Raw genomic sequence first — 8210 nt, forward strand, 5'->3', positions numbered from 1 at the left:
CGGCTCGGATTTTGTGAATGTCAATAGATGAAGGAGCAGAGCTTCTCTGCCTTTTCTTGAAAGAATCATTGGCTAATCTACTGCATTGTTTACTAAGCATTACAGGTTTAAATCTCATACAGAACGCTTGTAAGACTTTCTACAATTAACCTGTATATGGAACAGATACGGGAACCATTGTGTGAAATTGAAGCCTAGAGAATTGAAGTTGAGTCACATCTGAGTCTTACAATGTGCATGAGTGAATATAATTAAAGGAGTTGTTGGAGCCAACTGTACCTTTTGACAGCCGCTCCTTAAAGGAACACTCCAGGCACTACTGATACATTGTGTTATGCCCTGTACAAGGCCTGTAGGGGCGATACATGTCACAGGTAATCCCTATTTGGTGTTTTTTTTAAACTCCTGTGTCATTCTCTCCTCCCTCAGGCCACACACTGGGGCTTGAGTTTTGCCTGGGGTGTTCCTTTAAAGGGAATGTATGAGATAAGAATGAAAGGTTCTGCTTTTACATCACCACCTTTGTTCATGGGCTGCATCTGATTTTTACTTGAACTTCAATGAGTTGCAATACCAACCTCAGCCCAGCACAAAAAGTGGCACTGTTTCTGAGTGGAAAAAAGGATCCCCTATTTTCTGACCTCATAAGATTATTTTAAGGGACAACTGCAAAATGTAACAGTTGGCTTAACCAATATTGCACTCCAACAATTGAAATTTCCCATGAAGGTATTGATACAAATTATTCTCTAGAACATAAAGCGACTCTGTCAGATTTCTCATGCTACCCTATGTAAAGGCAACATAGGTCAGAGTGGGAGATGCTGTACATGGGTATATATAGTCTTGACTGTTTAAAAGCGGCTGGGACTTATTTAGAAAGCCTGTGAGTCCTGCTTGCCCCACCCATGCAGAGTGATTGACAGCTCTTCCTGCATACAAGCTCATACAGTCAAAACTGTAAGTCACTCTGTGTGGGCGGAGGAAGCAGGACACACAGGCTTTCTATATAAGTCCTGGAAGCTTTTACACAGTTTTTTTTACATTAAAGTTAAGATAAAATTGATAGTCTATCCTCAGGATAGACCATCAATATCTGATCGTGGGGGTCCATCTCTCTGTACCCCCACCAATCAGCTGATTCAAGCTGCCACAACGCTTCAATGAGTGCTGTTTCCCATTCATTGCTTTATTGAATGGGAGAAGGCTTTAATTCTGTGAACTGCCGCTACAAGTGTGATGACGTTTGACAGAATGGAGCAGCGTAAGCGATGAAGGGGAAGCAGTGCTCGTCAGAACACCGCGGAGGACAGGCCATCAATTTTATTTCACCAGATAACCCTTTAAAATATTGAATCAAATAATAGCAAACTATGTACCTCGAGTTCAGAGTCTACGCCTCTACCCTATGATGCCCTCAGACAGGGTAGCATAGAAAACCTGAAGATCCGCATTAAGCATTTTCATAAAGACAAAAGGAAATGTACAAGACTCCAACTGCACAAAAGGTGAATCACGAAACTTGAGTTAAGGTCCTTTTACGTGGCCTGACATGGGCCGTGAAAACCAGTGCCAATCGACGAGACGGCTCGTTGACCGGTGCTCGTTTGCTCCTTTCACAAGGAGCAATGATCAGTTATGTATGGGGGCGAGCGATCGTTACTACTACTGCCCATACATTTCCATCATGTTGGCAACACGTCCCCCTGTTTACACAGGAAGATGTGCTGCCAACTAGCAACCTTTTTATTGGCCGCATTAGCGAGCCGATCAGTTGATATAAATGGGCCTTTGTGCAAAACTCTAGCATCATGTGACACAGGTATTAGTCATAATACAGTTTTGTTCCACTTTGGAGCTACGCTGTACACAAAATATTGCATTGGCTAATATGCTATGGACTGGCAGCTGCAAAATGTCTAAATTTCCACGGCTGACCATGTAGATAGCAAATAGGCCTCCAACTGCAGACTGTAGATGAGCAATCTGTAGTCAGAGAGGGGTGCTGGCTCTAGGATGAATGATGGTGGAATGATGGCATTTCCTGTTACTAGTTTGTAATCCAACACCTCAGGATAACCACATGCAGAAAAATAATCTGTAATCTATAATACCTCCAGGTAAAATTCTGTGTATAAATATTATATATAAGCCCAAATATAATGCTATTATGAGAATCTCACTAGTTTCCCTTAAAGAAGTTCTTTGGGATATAGTTGTTTTTTTTATTTAGCACTTTTATTCTTGAAGGATAAGAGGACTTTGCAATATAATGCTTGTTAAAAAATCCCTTCAACTGTACTTAAAGGGGCTGCCTGGGCATAGACAAATGATGACCTATCCACAGGATAGTTCATCAGTATATGATCGGTGGGGGTTCGGCACCCGGTCCCCGCACCGATCAGCTGCTCCGGCTGCCTGCAGGCATCGGATGTCCATGCCGGAAGTCAGTGGCGGATTAAGTAGACCATGGGCCCTGGGCTGTTACCCAAACTTGGGTCCCCCTTCCGCACCGCCGTCCTACCGCCCCATAACTATTTTTAACACTACCTTTTTGGGCAAGCATTAACAAATGGGTGTTACAATTCCCCTTGTCACAGGGCTGTGTCCCTACATGCTGACAGTATCACACTGTGCAGGGACACATCCTCCTGACAAGGGGAATTGTCTATCAGTCCTGGACTGAAGAAAGACTTTTTGTGAAATACAAGGATTTCCCATAATAAAAATGTCAGGAGAGGTGACAAATTCTCTATAAATCTAGTGACTCACAGGTGATGACGTCTCAGATTCTAGTAGTCTTTTTCCTCTTTTCTTCTCCATCCGGTCCAGAGCTCATAACGGATTCTCCCGGCCATGACTGATTTCTGCAGAATTTGCCACTCAGATATTTTTGGCTCCTCACTTTTCCAATATTTCCACACCTATAAACGAAAATAAAGTTATCATGGTGCCACATACTGTGCCCCTAAATATAATAGCACCAAACACTGCGGGCCTGAATATAATAATACCACACACTGTAAAACGCCACATACACACAGCCCCCTGTACATAGTGCTGCACACAGCCCCCTGTACATAGTGCCACACACAGCCCCTGTAGATATTACACCCCCCCATAGATATTGCCACACACAGCCCCCTCTATATATCACACATCCCCCCGTAGAGAGCGTTACACACAGCCCCCTATAGATAGTCCCATAGAGCTCCCCTGTAGAGAGTGCCACACAGCCCTCCCCCTCTTGTAAATAGCACCAAAATGCCCCCCTATAAAGAGCACCACACACATACCGGTGTGGATAGCACTACACAGCACCCCCTTGTAGATAGTGCCACACAGAGCTCCCCTTGTATATAGTGCCACACAGCGCTCCCCCTTGTATATAGTGCCACACAGCGCTCCCTTTGTATATAGTGCCACACAGCACTCCCCCTTGTATATAGTGCCTCACAGCGCTACCCTTGTATATAGTGCCTCACAGCGCTCCCCTTGTATATAGTGCCTCACAGCGCTTACCCTTGTATATAGTGCCACAAGGCTATGTATACATTTAAAAACGTTATATTATAATACATTTCATATATATATATATATATATATATATATATATATATATATATATACATATATACATACATACATATATATATATATATATATATATATATATATATATACACACATATATATATATATGTGTGTGTGTGTGTGTGTGTGTGTGTGTGTGTGTGTGTGTGTGTGTGTGTGTGTGCATCAGTGTGATTGATTGATTGATTTTATGAAAAAATATTTTTACTTTTTGAGATACAGCTGCTTTGTATCCTGTATCCGTCAGGTCAGCAGGACTGACAGGATCAGTGACACTCAGAATCCACCACTAATCTTTCACATCTAAGATTATAATTTAGCGCAGGGCCCCTTTCACTGATCCCGTCAGTCCTGCTGACCTGACGGATACAGGATACAAAGCAGCTGTATCTCAAAAAGTAAAAATATTTTTTAATAAAATGTAATTACAAAGTTGCACCAAACACACATTTTTATTAAAAATAAATAAATATATATATATATATATATATATATATATATATATATATATATATAATAACTACTGAGAGCTCTATGGGGGGGAGAGTTATACTGCAAGGGGGTCTAACCATCTGACTGCAGGCAGATGGCTCTAGGAATAATCCCCCCTTCCCCTCAGTAGTTACTATACTGCAAGGGGGGGGGGGTTGAGCGTCTAACTGGCTGAAGAGAGCTCTATGGGGGAAACTATTATCCCCCCCATAGAGCTAGCTGCCGTCAGTTAGATGGTTAGCCCTCCCCCTTACTGCATAATCCCCCACTTAGCGTCGGCCAATGACTTTAATGTTACAGGGGCAGGAGTATAAACCGGCAGCCAGTACCACTAACCTCGCCGACGGTGACCGCTCTGCTCTTCTCTTCCAGCTTTGTGACGGGGTCGCTGTTCTGTCACTCAATGGCGGCGCCCGCAGTGTCAGAGAGGCGTGTCAGACGTGCTTAACGCCTGCTACCTACGCCTATCCCTGCTCCTTCTCCCCATCTCCGTAGCTGCAGTTAGCAGCGCTAGCGCGCTAAATAGTTTTATAAGACTATGTGCGGTTCGGGTTGCCATGGGCCCCCTGGGAGCCTCGGGCCCCGGGCGGCCGCCCGAATCGCCCATATGCTAATCCGCCACTGTCGGAAGTAGATGGCTCCGGTCCAGAATAGCGTTCGAAATGCAGTACAACAGCTCTGCTCCTATTCAAGTGAATAGGAGCAGAGCTGCAGTTGTGCAGCACGGCTGCTATGCAGTGTACGGAGCCATCTGCTACCGGCTCTGAATACTGCATACTCTGCATAACCTCTCTGGTGCCCGGAGGCAGCCGGAGCAGCTGATCGATGCGGGGTTGGGGTGTCGATCATATACTGATGACCTATCCTGTGGATAGGTCATCAGTTGTCCGTGCCCAGACAACCCTTTAAGTCCCTGCATGCACCCCCTCCTCTCCCCCTCTCACAGTCTGTGCAATGTATAGGACACACATACATTGCACAGAGTGGCCATGGATTTATCTGCTGCAGTCATGACACATATTTCCCATACATTGCACAGACTGTAAAGGGGGGGTTGCCCTTGTATGGACTTTGGTGCTGCTAAAATGTTTACATCCAGCGGCACTCAGTTCAGTGGATATTGTATGGAGGGCATTTTTTTTAACACACATTATTTTGCAAAGCCCTCTTATTCTTCAATTAAAGGAGGGCAAAAAAAAAAAAAAGTGATAGCCTGGACAACCCATTTAAGTTCTACTTAAAGGGATTCTTTACTTTAAAGAGGCTCTGTCACCAGATTATGCAACCCCTATCTGCTATTGCAGCAGATCGGCGCTGCAATGTAGATTACAGTAACGTTTTTATTTTCAAAAAACGAGCATTTCTGGCCAAGTTATGACCATTTTTATATTTATGCAAATGAGGCTTGCAAAAGTACAACTGGGCGTGTATTATGTGTGTACATCGGGGCGTTTTTACTTCTTTTACTAGCTGGGCGTTAGGAATGGGAGTGTATGATGCTGACGAATCAGCATCATCCATTTCTGTTCGTTAACACCCAGCTTCTGGCAGTGCAGACACACAGCGTGTTCTCGAGAGATCACGCTGTGACGTCACTCACTTGCTGCCCCAGGTCCTGCATCGTGTCGGCCATATCGGCACCAGAGGCTACAGTTGCTACATAGACTTACCTGCAAACGCCGATGCTGCTGCAGAATCAAATGTAGCCTCTGGTGCCGATGTGTCCTCGCTCGTCTGACACGATGCAGGACCTGGGGCAGGAAGTGAGTGACTTCACAGCGTGATCTCTCGAGAACACGCTGTGTCTGCACTGCCAGAAGCTGGGCGTTCTGAAGAGAAGTGGATGATACTTCTCGTCAGAAAGCCCAGCTAGTAAAAGTAGTAAACACGCCCCGATGTACGCACATAATACACGCCCACTTGGACTTTTACTTTAAACACGCCCAGTTGTACTTTTGCAAGCCTCATTTGCATAAATACAAAAATGGTCATAACTTGGCCAAAAATGCTCGTTTTTTAAAAATAAAAACGTTACTCTTATCTCCATTGCAGCGCCGATCTGCTGCAATAGCAGATAGGGGTTGCAAAATCTGGTGACAGAGCCTCTTTAAGCAATCCCTTTTTGTTAGAGACCCTCAGAATTCCCCACTGCTGGGACCCCCAGTGATCAGTTCTAGTCTGTGTGGAAACATGTCAGCAAGTGTTCAATTCCCCTGCAGTGCCACCACAGGAGATACTAAGAATTGCACAGTGCCTATTAACTTCAATAGGCTGTTTGAGTAATGTATGGAAATGCTGGGTCCTTCCAGTTACGAAAAAGAGATCCTCCTCTATTAACTCAGAATGTCCTAATAACATATTTAGAAATTAGTTTAATTAAGTCCATTAATATTCTGTACTATGAAGAAATGGAATTCCCGATCAGCAGAATACAGGCGCCATTTACAGCAGCCTCTATAGTGTGTGTGGTGCTTATACAGGGTCTGCCAGGATTTGCCTTCAGCTTTATATATTTGCATTACTGGAGTTGCTACAACTTGTGAAGAGAGTGACTCCAATAACATTATATTAGGAAAATGCTCATACTATATATATATATATATATCAGTTGTATTGAATCCAATACAGCTTCAAATCCTTAGAGCTGTGTTATATAGACTTCGGATGATTTATTTTTACCTTGCGTCACATTGACATAGTATTTATTTGCTTTTCTGCTCCATGTGAAATGCATTCATCACTGTGTAATGACCGCCGGTGTCACTGAGGACCTCAGGTTTATGCAGATGCAGTGTAAATGTTGATACGCAGCTCTGCGTGTGTTCACACATCAATAGTGCAGCCATCATCTGTACAGAGGACGTGTGGCACCAGTATAGAGACATGGCTACAAGCAGAGACCTATGTTCTACATACAAGAGAATATGTTAATCCATTAAGGTGCTGTGACCTGGGGGGTTAATATCCTTGTCGGTGTATTTGATGTAGTGCTAAGCAAAATGATGGATCACATGAGGAAAGAAAAAGTCAAATATCAACAAAGGACACAAGAAAAATTCCATCCATACATAGTAAAGTGGATGTACATGCCTTCTAACTCCCTGGTAAAGAAATAGGCAAATCCTTGTCTTGCCGGAGGTAGGCCATCATACAGCCGGTCATTTATGAACAGATCTTCATATTATATTATGTGCCAGATTTGCTCGTCAGTGCCATCCAGAAGAAAGGATACAGTTACGTCAGGGGGTCCTGGAGTCAAGAAGGGCCGGAAGTACCACACCCCACAGAATACTTCTTACATAATTGGGCAGATTATCCATAAAGACACAACTGTTTGCACTGTGTGACGGCCTTCTTCTTAACAGGTGTGAAATAATGCTATCACTATACAATAGCAAACCTTACACCCATCCTGTTTTTTTTGCGGGATTGTCCCGCAAACAAGCCACAAAGTGGGTGGTACTTACGCAAATGATCACAAACGTGGGCATTCTCTGATGTTTTTTATGTGGGCGTTCCGTGGTAGAGTCGGGCAGGGCTCAATGGGGATGCAAAGGTCGGGATGTTGGGTTGCTGTGGCAGCTCATCTTGCTGCCAGCTAAACCATAGTTAGACTTGGAGGTGAGGGAATACAATCCCTTGATGGGCAGCTGTAGATGTTCATTAGATGTACTGCAGACGGATTTATTTTGGTATTTTTCCTTCTGTCTGCTGTTTTGTAGAAAGTTACTCTCTCTCTCTCTCCATGCTTGCTAAGTGGGCGGGATCTTCTTGGTGTGACGTCAGAGCTGTATAGATCAGATGCCCCAACCCTGATGATCCCCCTCCCCTCTCACTGCTTGCAGTCTGACACATACACTGAGGAGGGAACACTGCAGCTGCATCCCCCTCCTCCTTGATTTTTTTTCTGTTTTCCACCAGTCTAATTTTTGGAGACCGAAGAGACTTATAATACATTCACAGGCAGATAAAGGGGAATTACAGGCTGCAGGGAGGTGCGAAAGTGGACACTCCCCTATTAAGATATATATCAATGAAAAATCTATTCACATTTACTACAAAACTGCATAATAAGTATAAAAAGTTTTGGAGTAAATCAAAGTAAAAAAAAAACATGTATAACC

Source organism: Rhinoderma darwinii, chromosome 1, assembly GCF_050947455.1.
Source record: "Rhinoderma darwinii isolate aRhiDar2 chromosome 1, aRhiDar2.hap1, whole genome shotgun sequence".
Lineage (NCBI taxonomy): Eukaryota > Metazoa > Chordata > Amphibia > Anura > Rhinodermatidae > Rhinoderma > Rhinoderma darwinii.